The 15,660-nt window shown below is 44.3% G+C and overlaps 1 long non-coding RNA gene across 2 annotated transcripts; it reads left to right on the top strand.

The window, feature by feature from the left end:
- LOC146205195 (uncharacterized) lies at window positions 1–6,487 on the top strand. Of its 2 annotated transcripts, none has more exons than XR_014704149.1 (3): window positions 1–142; window positions 1,517–1,642; window positions 6,245–6,487. It is a non-coding gene; the product is annotated as an uncharacterized LOC146205195 (long non-coding RNA). The 2 variants fall into 2 exon arrangements; XR_014704150.1 differs by lacking the exon at window positions 6,245–6,487 and adding an exon at window positions 2,125–2,298.
- Window positions 6,488–15,660: the final 9,173 nt, after the last annotated feature.

A 15,660-nucleotide genomic window follows, 5' to 3' on the forward strand; every position in this document is an offset into this window, starting at 1 on the left:
TAGTCATGGAAGATGGCTTCACGTTTCCGTGTTCTGCATTTTCTGCGCAGTTACAAATACCTACGGCTGTAATGCACTGCTAGCATTGTTTTTGCTGTGGCTTGGTGCGGCTGGCACACTTTGTTCACCCGCCGATTCCAAAGTAAGTATTTCACCCAACTTTTGTTTCTTTAGTGGAACTTTTCGATGCACCGATAGTGGTGAGCTTTTGGGCAGCCGAACGGTCGAGTGTTTTAGGCGAGACTGACAGGATGGCTCCGCGCCGACTAACTAAAGTGCAGCCTCAAGTCTGAGGGCCATCTTTCTCGGCATTACTGGACGCTGCGCCAGTAAGCCGCGCAACTTCTCTGTCTCTGATAAAGGAGTGCCTGCCCGAGCTTTAAATGAGTTAATTTGTTAACCATGCGCAACGTGCTGAGTTGTAAAAACTATACGAGAAAACTTTTGCACTCCTCGAGCCCATCGTGCGACATGCCTACACTTGTGAAAACGTCGCGAGGTTTTTTTTTTTTTTTTTTTTCTCTTTTTCTTTTTTTAATGGACAGCCGCTGATCTTTCTCTCTCGAGCTTTACGGCAACTACAGTTTCTAGAAGGAACGGCTGTAGCTACTAAATAACTAAAGGTTTAGTACTCTCCTTCAGCTTTGACAAACCAGGACAGCACCTTGCGCATGTTGGTTATGCATGTGGGACCGAACCGCGCAGAACAACCAAACAAGGAGATGAGAGAAAAAAAAAAAAAAAGTCAGCACTTGTCTTTTTCTTGACCCGTTGTTCTGCGCGGTTCTGGCAGGAATTTGACATACCGCCGCCGCGATACAGTTGGGCTGTGAGCTCTGGTGCCTGCAACGCCTTCTTTTATGCAAAACAGGCATACTGGGAGGCCATGCAAGCCGCGGGCTCAAAAAAACAAAACAAAAAAACAAACGAGTTGAGCAAAAGTGAGATGAAAACAAAATTGTTGTTGCTTTGTCCTTACAGATATTCAAAGGCTCCTCAGAACTTCATTGCATTATTGACAGCGAGATAATGCCAAAGCTACACTAGAGCCATGCAGCACCTTATAGTGCATGATACTGAGCTTATGTCTTGCACTGAAAGCTCTTACCATGTTCTTAGATTATCATATTAAAGTAGCTTTAAACCCATGCTTGTTAATACAGTGATAGCCATAAATTGAATCTAGGGCATCATGCTCACATACAAGGCTTCTGATAACTGCTGGTCACATGATGTGGGCTATAGCAGAAACCTGTACCTGGTCATCTTACAAGCATTTGTGCAATTGATGCTTTTAATGTGTTGTAAAAGTTTTTGTGTTCTGTTTCTGTATGGGAATGCTTTCCTTATTGAAGGCTAACATTTGGCTTGCTACAGCAAAACCTCTACCTAGTCATCCTAAAAACAGCACTGCAGTTGGTGCTTTTAGTGTGTTGTAAAAGTATTTGTGTTCTGCTTCTGTATGGCAATGCTTTTCTCGTTGAATACTAGCATGAGGCTTCCAAAAATTTTTCAGATGCCATTTGCTGTAGCCGATTTCGTAAGCCAACAGGAAGCAGCACTTTGAACATGGAAAACTGTCATCCACGGGGGAAAAACAGCAACATCCCTTTGCATTCTCATTTCTTTGGTATGGCTAAAAGTGAGTATTGTATCATTATCTATATTATTAATATTGAATCATGATTGTCAGTGTTGAAGTTGTTTGAGTGTGATGATTTTAAACACACAGGACATCCCTTCGACATTAAGGTTTTAGCTTGTTTACATGTAGGATGTAGAACTGGTTTCAACAAACTTTATGCAGCAAATTCTTTTTACATTGTCCACCATGTTACTTTTTGTCATTGTCCGTTGAAGTAAATAACCAGTATTTTACGTTTACACAGTCGTCCACTCTTAGCTTGAATGGGAATGTGTGGCATGCAGTTTGCAAAATAGCAATGCATCCGTCACAGCCATGCATCAAGGCTAAGGGCTTGTGCGTAGAGGGACTAGCCGCTCCAGCTTCACGTCATCTGCCTCTTTGCTCCGGTGTGCAGACGTGCATTGAGGCAAAGTGGTTTATGTGTAGAGAAACCAGGAGCTTCTTTGTCACATCTGGCTGTTTGTTACGGTGTGCAGATGCACATCGAGGCAAAATGGCTGATGTGTAGAGGGACCAGGAGCTGCTGCTTAACGTTCTTCGCCTCTTTACTACAGTGCACAGCCGTGCATTGATGCTAAGTGGCTGGTGCATGGAGGGCCCAGGAGCTGCAGCTTCACGTCTGCCTCTTCGCTCAGGTACGCAGGTGCGTATTGAGGCAAAATGGCTTATGCATAGAGGGACCAGAAGCTGCTGTGTGGTGTAGTCTGTATATTTGCTATGGTGCGTATTGAAGTACAGTGGGGGGGCTCATGTGTAAAGGTACCATGAGCTGGTGCGTCATGTCGTCTGCCTCTTTACTATGGTGCGCAGGCATGCATCAAGGCAAAGTGGCTTATGCATAGAAGGACCAGGAACTGTTGCTTCACATCTGCTATGATGCGCAGCTGCGTATTGTGGGTGGTGGTGGAAAACATTGCCATCAGATACAAATACAGGAGGTTACTCACTAGCTGACCCTGAGGGGGCCTGTCCTGACAAAAACAAGGGGTCCCTAGTTTGGGACCCCAGTGGTGGTAGAGGGACTAGAGGCTGGTACTTCACGCTGTCTGCCTCTTTGCTACGGTGTGCAGCTGTGATGGATGCAGTGGCATCTCAAAAAGTGCATGCCACGCACTCGCATGTTCAGCCTGAGTGGACGACTGTGTACCTGCTATAGCTTTGTTATTCATAGAATAAACCTAGGCCAAGTTGGATAAATTATAGCTCACCTCATATGTGGTCAGCAAAGAAAAGCCACTCCAGAAAATCTGATGCATTTACTGTCATAGGATTCTTATTCATATACATGCTACTGACAAGTCAGATTCTTCACCCTCAGAAATGCCAGAAAAATAACCAAGGGTGCGTCTGCAATAGTCTAGCTTGCTCTTTCCCTGCAGACTTGAGTCAGATGTGTGTTCCATTGCTGTGGGTGGGACAGGTGTGAATCTTTGATTTTAAGCTTGCAACAAGTATGTTATTGTAGTTTAAAGGCAAAACGGTACTAATAATCGCAGCCCCCCGTGGCCTTTATCCCCTTTTAATAGTGTTGCTAGACACTGAATTATTAGTTTACTCTGCACTGTTTCTGTCTAGTTAATGTGCGGAGATGTACATATATTTATATGACTTGGAGTTGTCGACTTTGCACTTAGAAACATTGTAGCGTTATCTGGTGTGTTGCTTTCATTTCTTTAATGATTTCTGTAAGGGATCGGTGGGTATGCTAGGCACCATTATTAGTCTGCTCTTTTTGGGTCACCTGTTCAATGCCCAGCTGCGGCCGTCTCCCACTTGCCCTCGGACAGGAAACGGAGAGACGCGCACAGAGAGGCAGCTACAGCAGCTACAGTGCTTAACGGAAACGTAGGCAGAGAGGGAAAGAAGTCCCCTCTACCGAGGACTTTGCTGTCGCACTCGAAGACGCGGGGACAGGCAGTTTGTTCTCGTTGCTGTGTCATGTAGGGGGCTCATTTTTATTTAAGGAGCTTTACGAACAGTATACAACTAAGGGGTCCTTAGTACTAAGCGTACTAAGGGGTCCTTAGTACGCTGACTGGACCCATGACCCGGAGGCAGCACAGCTTTGAAACGAGCACCTCTTTTGGAACTGCTTATCGTTCAAAGAAAAAACACTGTCAGGTTGAAGGGTGTAAGGCCCGCTTCCTTGTTGGGGAGCCCATAAAAGTGACAATTATTCAGTGCAGGCGCGCTGAGTGGGGTCTCGTTGAGGATTCCAACCCTGGATGTCAACAATGGTGGGAGATGGCGGCGTTGAAAAAGGGCAAGTGTGTAACAGTGACAGTATGATGCGGAGCGGGAGGATGTGGGTTGGCTCTTCTGATGTGGTCCGCAATGGTGCTGACTCGGACGCCAATAATTGCAATAATTGCCCTGTAAAAGGAGCTGCCAAGGATGCAAGCTTTGGGCAATGGTTGCGCACGTGGGACACCGTTTTGATGGGTTCTAATTTTTTTTTTTTCTTAGGGGAGAGAGTTTGGCATGTGACCTAGTGAGCCAATCATTTCGAGGTCCATTCCCTAAATTCTGTTTGTTGTGAAACGAATTTGTTGTCCCTTTTGCATTGCTTGTATTAGGGAGAGGGTGAAGAACTCATGAAAGTGGAAAGACATGCCAAAATGTTTGTTAGCCAGTCATGTGTGAGTTCGTTGTCATTGGGGATGAGAAATGTGGGCGGAGTCCCGAAGTTAATGAAACGGCCCCGCGGCCTGGAGAACTCGTTCTGAGCTAAATTTTGATCTCTTTCCTCTTCGGCATAGATCATGGTCATTGTTTCACCTGTTGTAAATACGTACATTCATGTATAAAATTTTCAGTTCATCTTCCTCTCCGTGTGCAAGTTGTTGTGGCCAGATGCAGTAAATTCACTATTTTCATTTCTATATAACGTGCCTTTCTGAAGATGGTGAGCTCTTTTGTCTAGTCCTGTAAGAAAGCAGCAAAGCGCTCCCAAATCTTCCACAAAACTGTGCGATATTTTTAATACTAACTGCGGCTTGGTGTCACTCAAAACATGTAGTTGAGGTAGATTTCTTCCCCCCCCCCCCCCCCCCCCCTGTTTTTGTTCGTTCAAATGAGGACCAGCAGACACTAACTCTTGCTTTTGTAATGCCCTAGGCCCCGCCTTAAGGCAGTACTCCAATGTCAATACCATTTTTATAGCTATGGCTGTCCAACAGCACTAATGTCTTTTATACACTTCTTTTACTAATCTCTTACCCAAGTGGTGGCTTATACTGCGGGGGTGAAAGTCTCTGGACAGTATGTGTAGATTTTGGACTAGAATCGCGATGTAAACGAATTGTGGCCTTATTTCTCTTGCACACATGAAAGAACTAACGTTCAACTTTCACATCGACAAGTATGGTCCGAGTTTCCTGGTTGATGTGAAAGTTATGTGCTTTGATTGCAGTTTGTGTAGTCCACACACTTGTCCCCGATATTACATAGGGGCAAATTAGGCGCCTTTACAAAGGCAGTTTCTTTGGCGCCCACTACCTTCCCCATAAATAAGCTACAGTGTTTCTTGTGAACAGCTGGCTGCATTTATAAATACCATTATTTTTTTTGTAATTTGTTGTGCGTCTTTGAGAAATCCATGACATACATGCGCAGCTGGTTGCCAGAATTGTGCAGCCATATTTCGGTAACTAACATCCATGCTGCATGCTGCCGGTAATACATCAGGAGCTTGTGGTTGTCAGCTTTTTGTGTTTTGTGTGACTATAAGCCTTGCTATTGTAATGTCACATATAGTGCTGTGGGTAAACAAATAACTTTACTTTTAACTTTACTTTTAACTCTTGTAGAAGCATGAACACTGCGCAATCGCTGCGGCGGGCTATGCTTCCACATTGGGCTTTAGCCACATGTCAAATGTCTATCTTTATTCTGCTGCAGCAGCTTGCATGTTATCAGATAAGTTACTTCGTCGCAGCTGCTCTAAGGAGACGCTTTCTAGACGCTTGTAGCCTAGATGTTGATGTCGATATACCCCCGACACGCCCAGGGAATGTCTTCGGTAGAGGGCACATGGAAACCAGCGAAATGTGCAGTTTACAGAACAAAAAGGTAACTATTTTAAATGATGTTATTATTGATCACTTCTTTTCAGAGCAGGAACAATGACTTTAGAAATCTGCCTGTTAAACCGCTCAAAATGCAGGTTTCTGCCGCCAATGCATACCTGTGTAATACTGCAATGCTCTGGCTGTGCTTTATGTTCATATACAGCATCCTTTATGCTTAGTTTCTCTGCATGTGCACTCCATGTCTTGGGCATTGCTGAGGGCGCATAGCAGCAAGCATAACATGCCATGTTTGGTCAGAGTGGCATGTTCAAAAAGACGACATAAAAACATTAAAATACTGAATGCCAGGTTCTGGTCAAACTACGTTTGTATCTTTTGTTATTCTGCATGGGTTTTGCTGCAGTTATATGACCTTTCTATATAGTATGTGACAGTTCTGAATGGAGATGCATGCGTACAGTGCCACCTGGAAAAAGCAATTGAGAGAAACTGGCAGTTGCCCTTGGAGATGTGTAATCAAAGTTCAGCACAGATAACTTGAATTTCATTTTCCCTTCTATTGCAGGAGGAGCCCAGCCTGCTCTTTCCATCTTAGGCCTGAAAGACCAGCAACAGCTGATCGAGCAAATGCACAGGATAGTAACTGCTTCTGGAATCCTGGCCTGCGGAGGCCGCCCACAGAGAACTCGATCATCTCCTCGCTAATTCCGAAATATTAGGTTTCAATAAATACCTTTTCCTCCACCACCTCCCCAAGGGAAGAGCTGTCACGGGCAAGGATAATTAAAAAAAAATTATTCAAGCAGATTCTTAATACTCCAGTTGGCCTGCATTTTACCATGCCATTCCTTAACATCGATATTTTTTTAGTGTAGACTATTTATGCATGCAGTTTTTGCAATAAAGCAAAAAAAAAAAGCTTTTTTACAACCTCGCATGCTGGTATGCCTATGCACTTAGCATGTTTTCAGGAATGGCGCATTTGTGTAAAGCTCAGCTAGCATATGTGCCTCTTTGATGGAAGTTTTAATTGCACACTACTGTTCAGTGCTTTGTGTGTGAAAGTAAAGCAGACAACAGGAAACTTGAACCTGTTGCATATTCTATTGTCTGCTTTACTTTCACGACAAAGGCATTGAGCACTAGTATGTGACTGAAATTTCCATGGCACATGCTTGCTGAGCTTTACACGAATGTTATTGGCAAGTTTTTACACCAATAGCGGGCCCTGCAAGCATGTTCCGGGAAACGTCCGAATGTCCGCCTCCGGCTGCCCGTCGGACGTCCGTGGGACGCGATCCGGATCCACGAACGATAGTCCGACGGACGTCCGCTGTACGTATATCGAACATAACCGGACTTCCGTCGGATGTCCGAAGGTCCGAAAAAGGACGTCCGTTGGTCGACCGTCGGACGTCGATGGCCGTCTGGATCTGTGCAGTGCAGTTGTACTTGACACGAGCTATTAAAAACTACATGACGATGCTGTAGCAAGTTGAATTTTTATTCACAGGTATGTAATTAATACTAATTTTAATTGCCTGCAATCAGTCCAGTGCAGTTGCACAAGTCCGGCAACATTTGCCTATATTTATCATCCGTCATTGATCCCTTGCAAATACAAGCTGCTTCGACATCCTGCAGTACAGCTGCAGCGTCACAACTGTTTTTCTGTGCATATCACTCAGCTTTGCCTCCGACAGGCTTGAAAACCACAGCTCGCTCATGCGTAATCACAAGATATTGCTTGCATTTTCAGACGTAGCAATAATAGAAGAAACGTTCGTCCTCGATGCGGCACCAGCTCGGCGAATGCCACGGAGCGCCTGAAGCGAGAAAGGCGATTATTCTGTAGCAGCCAGCTATCTCGGCTCTTGATATGTTCGTTTGTCAGCGCTGTTCACGTCCTGACACTGCTTCTTGCTTCGAGGTGGAATTGTTTCACAAGCAGATATTTTCCTTTCGTTCCTCCGTTTAAGTGTTTTAACTGAGAGCTAGGCTGGACACCCCGGAAGCAGCGTCGGTATAGCACCGGGAGATATAACGACTTCAATTGCTTCAACCCTCGATTACATGAACGTAGTCGCACAATATGAGGTGTGCTTCAGAACGGTGCTCACGCACTGCTGATAGTTCGAGACTCTCATCGTCCCTTCGCATGTTTCGCGTAGTTCCGCTCAAACTTTTCTCCCAACTCGTCGTCTCCTAGTGCGGAAAAAACAATGCTTTTGGCGCGCCCGGACCCGCCGGTGCGCCAGCCTGAAGCAAAACAGTGGGAATCAGTTCTTTTCGCCACAGCTTCGTTAAATTCCTTGTCACTGGTGCTACATAGTTTCTGCTCACTGCTATCACTACTTAACAGCAATATACGAAGGCTAAAGTGCAATTAATTTCGTGACAGCGCGCGCGTAAAGCGAGAAAAATTCCACACCGCATTGCTATGTACTGCTAACGCGCGCGCCGGAGGCTAGGAGAATAAAGGGGCGAGACTAAAACCCGCCATGAATAGGGTTTTTTCGGCTAAAAGTTTGTCCCTAGATTTCCCCAAACGCATTGAACGCCATGTTTTTACAAAGTACCTAAATGCTGACTATTATGTGCCTAGTTGAGTCTGAATTTGTCCCCAGATTCGTGGCGGGCTGGCGGGCTTTTCGGCTCTTTCCTCGTTGTCGCCGACGGCGTCCAGAGCTTTTGGATTGACGAGCTCTGGACGACGGTGTCGTCGGCGCATTCGGGCAGTGTTTGTAAAGTCTCTCAGTTTATTGGCGTGGGTTTGCTGCAGCGGAGGTAGTGCAACGCACCCTTAACATTAAACCATTCAACTGCAAAAGTCGGACGTTCGATTCATGGGTACCGAGCAAATTTGCGATGTCTGCGTCAACGATCTGACATCGGCCGTCGCTTCTCATGTAAGCCATTGTCATTGCTGTTGTGTTTTGACATAGTGCGCCGAGTGCAGCGGTAGGTGGGTGTCGTGTCCATTTTTGTCCTCGAAATCAATGCGGGAGATGTCATTCAGCAGTGAATTAAGCTAAACAGCAACCTGGTACTTAATTGTTTTTGAGCTTGCAGATATGACAGATCGAAATTAGCGTGCAATTTGTCAATTACTTATATCTCTGTGGCATGGATGCCACCTTCTAGCTTTGGAAAGCAATCTGGAGACGGTGCGAAACTCATGTGTTTTATCAGAACATGTATTGATATATAAGCAGTATAAAAAAATGACTTTGGAAGGAATGAAATTCTTTCCAACAAAGCTTTGCGCAAATACATTTTTTTTTTCTAACAGGAACTTGCAACAATGCTACACGACAACGTAGGCACTATACTGTGTCAGCTTGCTGCTTATCTGATTCTAATTTAAGATGATTAGCATTAGCAGCATTTGTTGTTTTAGTGGTTATTTTATTACATATACAAAAGGAAAGAAAAGATGTTTGCCAGCCCCGGTATCTGATATCTGAAGCACCTGAACAGGGGCGGTGGAATTGAAGGGATAGCGAGGAAGGGGTAGAGGAAATCAAAGAGGTGAACGATAGGGAGAAAGGACAGGGTAGGTAAAAATAAAAAAAATATATATACACTATGACACAATATACAGTAGTTCGCTTGAGGCCAAGAGTAACGAATGCAGCGAGCTGCCAAAATGCGGCCAGGGTAGCTTGCTTAACTTCCTTCAGGTCACTTGCAGCTGCCTTGTTACTGTATACGTGTTAGTAGACTATAAACTTGGACTGATATCTCATTATGCAATGCTGCTTGGTAGAGCACTCACTTCATTTCAGTGTTTACATGTGTCTATGCCATTTCTTGTTTTTACTGTCAGCAGTCTTGGAGACACAGCCGCTCGTTTATTCTGGACAACTTTCGCATCCTTGGCTCCCTACATATACAGTACATATGCAGTACTGAATATATGTGTATTATATTCAGTATTTTCATTTTATTTTTCAGTGCATGAGTATTGTTTCTGCTATGAATAGCAATTTGTTAAGTGACTGAAAAACATTTATAGCAGCAATTAAAACATATGAGTGTCAGTCTGTGAGGCCACATTGTTGCCATTGTCTTTGGTATCGTCTGGACATGCCACACCCTATACCCAATGAATTACCTGTATAGTCATTCCACCAAACTGAAATTGAATCTGGGTTGCAATACACACTTATACGCTATAATACCCCAGCACTCAACCCAACACTACGTCTCGTAACTGCCACACTTGTTGGCTGCTTACTGCACCGAGCTACTCCAGCACTTACTGTTAGCACTACACACCCATATTTATTTATTTATTTGTTTATTTATTTCAAATACCCTAAGGGCCTTTGCGGGCATTACATAGGGAGGGATTCATCAAATAAACACAAATAATTTACATTACAAGCAAAGAAAAAGCTGTAAGCAGAAATAGGTGCACAAAAAACCATGAACAATTTATGCAGTGACATCTAGATGCTAGAATCCAAGAAAGAAGACATCTAGAATGGGAGCAGTTAGGGATAAGAGTAGATGGAGAATACCTCAGTAATCTGCGATTCGCTGATGACATTGCCTTGCTAAGTAACTCAGGGGATGAATTGCAAAGAATGATGACCTAGACAGGAAAAGTAAAAAAGTAGGCTTGAAAATCAATATGCAGAAGACTAAGGTAATGTTTAATAGCCTATGGAAGGAAAAACAGTTTACGTTAGGTAGCGAAGTACTGCAAGTAGTAGGCGAATATATCTATTTAGGACAGGTAGTAACAGCAGATCCGGACCATGAAAAGGAAATAACAAGGAGAATAAGACTGGGATGGAGCACATTTGGCAAGTACTCCCAGATTATGACTAGCAGTTTATCGGTATCGCTCAAGAGGAAAGCATACAACAGCTGCATCTTACCTGTACTTACCTATGGGACTGAAACGTGGAAGCTAACAAAGAGGGTTCTACTAAAGTTGAGGACAACGCAGAGGGCTATGGAAAGAAAAATGGCAGGGATAACGTTAAGAGATAGGAAGCGTGCAGAGTGGGTCAGAGAAATAACTCAAGTCACTGACATTCTAACGGAAATCAAGAAGAAGAAATGGGCAGGACATGTAGCGCTAGGAAAGGATAAGTGATGGTCGCTTAGGGCAACAAACTGGATTCCAAGGGGAGGAAAGCGTAGCAGGGGGCGGCAGAAAATTAGGTGGGTGGATGAGATTAAGAAGTTTGCAGGGGTCAAGTGGATGCAGCTCGCACAGGACCGGGTTAATTGGAGGAATATGGGAGAGGCCTTTGCCCTGCAGTGGGTATAGTCAGGCTGAGGATGATGATGATGATCTAGATGCTTAAATTAGCATTACCTCATAGTATAGACATCCGCTCACTTGTCCTTGTTGTCATCCATGGCTTGGGCTTGCAACCTCCGACTGCTTGCGCCTTCACACCCTCGTAGGATAGTCGTGCATGGCGTGTGAGTGCCGTAGATATAAACCAGTATCCTTCAATGCTCTTACCTCACCCAGTATTATTGAGCACTAGACTGGCTTCAGCATTTTGCGCTGCCCTAGCTTAAGCATCTGTTGCGAAATTAAATATTAGCAGCCACATTCTCCTGATGTTATTCTTGCTTTAAATGGACATCAGCATACAGAACAACAGAATGATGATGGGAAATCGTATTTCCACAGATACAACACAAATGGAGTATTAGGCCTCAGGAAAGCTTTAGATAAATATTTAACTTGATCTCAAACAGTTCAGGCCTGCCATAGTCAAGCCCCCACTTCGCTAAAAAAAGAAAAGCAAACAAACGGCAACTGCATGCTAAAATGCAAATGCATATGGATACATTGACGTCATTTGAGAGGCTACACATTTCACATTTATGCGACGCAATCGTGCGCAGCCACTGTCACTTCCTTGATACTGTCCAGACCTGTACGTGCTCATTGTGCCTTACGTTCCCTATTCCTGTGAACTGTTTCAAAGCTTTCTCCTTGTCAGCGGCTTGTGTCACCTCCTTCCCACGCTTACAACCACTTTTGCCCTTGCATGCAACATGCTTGATTCCATGATCTTGAAAAGGCTATAACAAGTTCCTGCATGCACATGGAAGCAAATTTGTAAATATGTTGTAAGGCACAATGCTTTGGTGTTATACTGCTACACTTGTCTGTTTATTTGTTTATCTGTTATGTCTGGGCAAGTTCTGTTATGTCTTTTTTTTTTTTTCCTACTGTTATATGTGCTTGGTTTTTCCATAACCACTTCTCTTGATGTCATACGACTCGAGATGCTTGGGGCATTAAACCCCATAAACCAGTTACCAACCAACCGTCTCTTGGCACTAGCCTGATTTCTTTTATTCCGCAGTTTTTCAGTGGCAAGAAAGCATGCTGTCATCAGTCTCTCCTTCCTCCATCCTTTTGATCGCTATGTGGTTATTTCTTTCCCTGTATCATATAAGGGGGACACTCTCCTATGTATAGATAAATCAGCAACCGTGCGGTACCCGCTTATTGCAACATTCTTAACAAAACATATTCACTGCAGCTTAAATGTGGTGCTGTCATTATATCATATCATAAGTAGAACAGGCCTCTCGGCACCCCTGCTCCTGACCTGAAGCTCCGGATTCTACACGGCCCCGACGTGAAGCAACTTTGCTGTGCTGCCTGTGGGTTGGTGTAGCGTTCACAAATTCTCATTCGTTTGTGATAGGTATGGCTAAGCCCTGCATGTGCAACCTCTGGGTCTGACGAGACTATAGGCCACATTCTTTGCGAGTGGACCACATACAATGCGGAAAGACAGTTTCTCTGCCCTGCACTAGAGTGTCTATATGGACACCCGCTGACAGAAATCAAGATTATATGCCATTGGCTGCGGCGATCGTCTGCGGTGAAGACCTCCCAGGCACTGCTCTGCTTCATGAAAACCACGGGTCTGATCGGTAGACTGTTATTTTGCTGCGATGCGACGTGATATGGCTGTGATGTGACAGTACTGATTTCATATTTCTGTAACTTTCTTTTACACATCACTTTTATATCCACTTACCCCCTTCCCCCAGTGCAGAGCAGCAAACCGGTTTCTTCTTCGGTTAACCTCCCTGCCTTTCCTCCTCTTCCAACACCCCTGCCTATAGTTACACTCAGAACTTGCCTGTGCAATGAACCTAAACCTGAAATTGCAAATCAAGATGTGGTGAAAAGCAACATAAAGTACTGCAGTTCATGGTCAAGACTTTTATAGAGACTCCAATTATAGTTTGATTCAACGGCAAATATCCGAAGGCTGTTTGCTATGCAGCACGCACGGTGTGGATGTTCTTGATTGCATACAGCTTCCAAATTTATTAAACTGTCACCACATAGAAACGAAAAATTGCGTCATTCCAAGCATTTAGTCGAGTATCGAGCACACTGTGATACGTTCATGTTCTCCTTCTTTCCCCTGGCGGTCCGCGAATGGAATGGTTTAGCCGATGAAGTGGTTAATTGCTCATCACTAGATGGGTTCAGTTCACGGCTGGCAATTGTTCCTTGAGTACCCTATATATGTGTAGCCTGACCTCTGTACAAATATAGTGAAACATGTGTCTTCAGCGTGATTATATTGTATCATATCCTTCTTTTCCATTTCTTGTTCCACACTGCCATATAGAATTATATAAAAATTAGACAAGTGTGGATTGTCAGTATTCCTGTCATTTGCAGTTTCTATATTATGCCCCTAACCTGCAACAGCCTCCAAAAGGAGGCTAGCAGTATGTATGAAATAAAATAAACCAGTTTAGAAAGCTTGTGCCTTTCCTTGCTTTTTGAACGGAACACAAGTTCTCGGGCCATACAGGATCTGCAACTGCTATGGAGGGTCGCACGGACAAGCTAGGCGCTGCCCGATCAGTTCATGTTTCATTGTCAGTATATTTTATGTATATACTAAGGGATACCCCCCTTTTTTTTTTCTTTCTCACTGTAGCCAAGGCCAGACAGGAAAGGAAAGAGGACAGGCCATGGTCCTCTTGCCTTGTGGAAGGCGAGGGGACGGGTGAAAGGGATAAATTGAAGATAAAGTGTAAGGTCACTAGAGGTGAGTTGGCTCCTTTTCCAGGGCTAGGGAACAGTGGCCTATCTTACCTTTTCTGCCTAGTCTTGGCCACACTGCCATAAGTTGTCTCCGAGTGTAATTGAAGTCGAAAATTACTATTAGTGGGATTTGTTTTTATGCTATGTATGGCGTAAATTTTTTTCGTAGCTAAACTGAATCTCCCTTTCATGCCTGGCGTCTGCCTATAAACTCGTCGAATTTGCGCCTAATTTAAGCGAAAAACGCCACCCTTCCGCGCAAATTAAATTTTCAAAATTCGCGGCCATTATCATCATTATCGTTTTTGTAGCGTCTCGCGCCATCTGTTGTGTATGTACACCAAAAAGAGAAAAATAAAACATTCAAGATGGCTGCCTTCATGTTTTGCGCTGAGACGCATAAGTGACCGTCTTTTTTGAAGATTTCTCGTCCTGAAGGTTTACCCATAACCAAGTTTCACGGTACTCGCTAATAAATAACACGTCCCACATCCAAGGTGCTGCTTTTTCTTGCAGGTAAGGACATAAGACGTCAAAGGGCCGCCGCACGTCCTCGCGACGGCGCGATTGTTCCCGCTATACGCGATGTTGCGTTTTGTTGCGCCGGTTGTTTTGTGCTTTATGAAAGTTATATCTTTGTGCTTAGGTTCAGAAGTGTGCACCTAAGTGCTTGAGGAATGGGTGACGCCGGGACTAAGGAGGTTGAATCAGGACAAAAAATGTAGGCTTTTCTCTGGCTGTCCAAACTCTATTCTGATCTGCTTGCCGCTGTTTTTGCCCGAATTCCGTCGCTTTTAATATACTTTATTAACCTTTTTTCCTCGCCCAGCACATTGATGAGCACTGCGGCTACGTAGGGCCCATCGCGCGGTATTCGAGGGAACTGCTCTTGATGGCATAGAATGCCACCACGGTAGGGAAGATTTCTCCTTTGGCTACTACTCTTGTCTGCACCCCTCGCTCTGTTGATGACATTCGAAATGCCACCACATTTTCATTTACCTTATGGAATGAAAAACGCAAGCGGTTTAACTACTACCGAGGCACTTTTTTGTGCGACTTTTATGCTTCTGAGTGTTCTTTGCTAGAAGCTCTCCGGCACCGATGCTTGCTGCTTGTGCTAGTGGAACAGTAGAAGTAGTGGTGGTCACGGTTTACATTGCTTGAAAGCAGTTTGTCTAGTGAACACTTCGCAGACTTGCAGCTTGTGTCAGCAATACGGCTATTTAATGCAGCAAAATAGAAAAATATTAATGCCATTGTTATGAGGCGAGCCATTGCACCACCCCGGTGGGGAAAATTTTCAAAAAGGGCTTCACAAGTTTGGATCGACCGGCGGGAAGAGCGCCGGCCCGCGTGTCGTGCAAGATTGGATAAACGCTGTAGCTGCGACTTAATGAAGGCTTGTTATCTAGTGGTTGCATAGCGTTTGACCCAACAGTCAGACAGATGACTCCACAGGCTGAGAATATTTAGTCAGCCATTTCTTTTCCTGTCCTGTGTACGTACCCTCTCTCTATTTTGTAATGTTGGTAATTTCCTACACCTAGAATAAAGCAGCTTGTGCTCTGCCCTGTGAACCATTTAACATCTCCTATTCTAGACCTGCTCAGCACGAGTGCCAATGCTTTTTTGTGGATAGTGCACCAATCAGGCCAAGAATACTTTACTGCCAAACAGTGTCATAAGCTTGAGCTTATTGAAGGCACTGTGCAACTGAAAAAAGCCATTTAGCAATCGCCATTCCTTGCAACTTTCAGGCACCAGGGTGTTTCTGAAATGCAAATTTATTGAAGAACCCTGGCTAGTTTTGGTCAAGCTTGGTTGCGGGCTAGAGTGCATCATTTTAAATGATGCACATTAGCCAGCTGGCAAACTTGCACTGCAATAATTTGCACAATGCTAACAAATTAGGA

This window comes from Amblyomma maculatum, chromosome 1 (genome assembly GCF_055883805.1).
Source record: "Amblyomma maculatum isolate TAMU_Amacu chromosome 1, ASM5588380v1, whole genome shotgun sequence".
NCBI lineage: Eukaryota > Metazoa > Arthropoda > Arachnida > Ixodida > Ixodidae > Amblyomma > Amblyomma maculatum.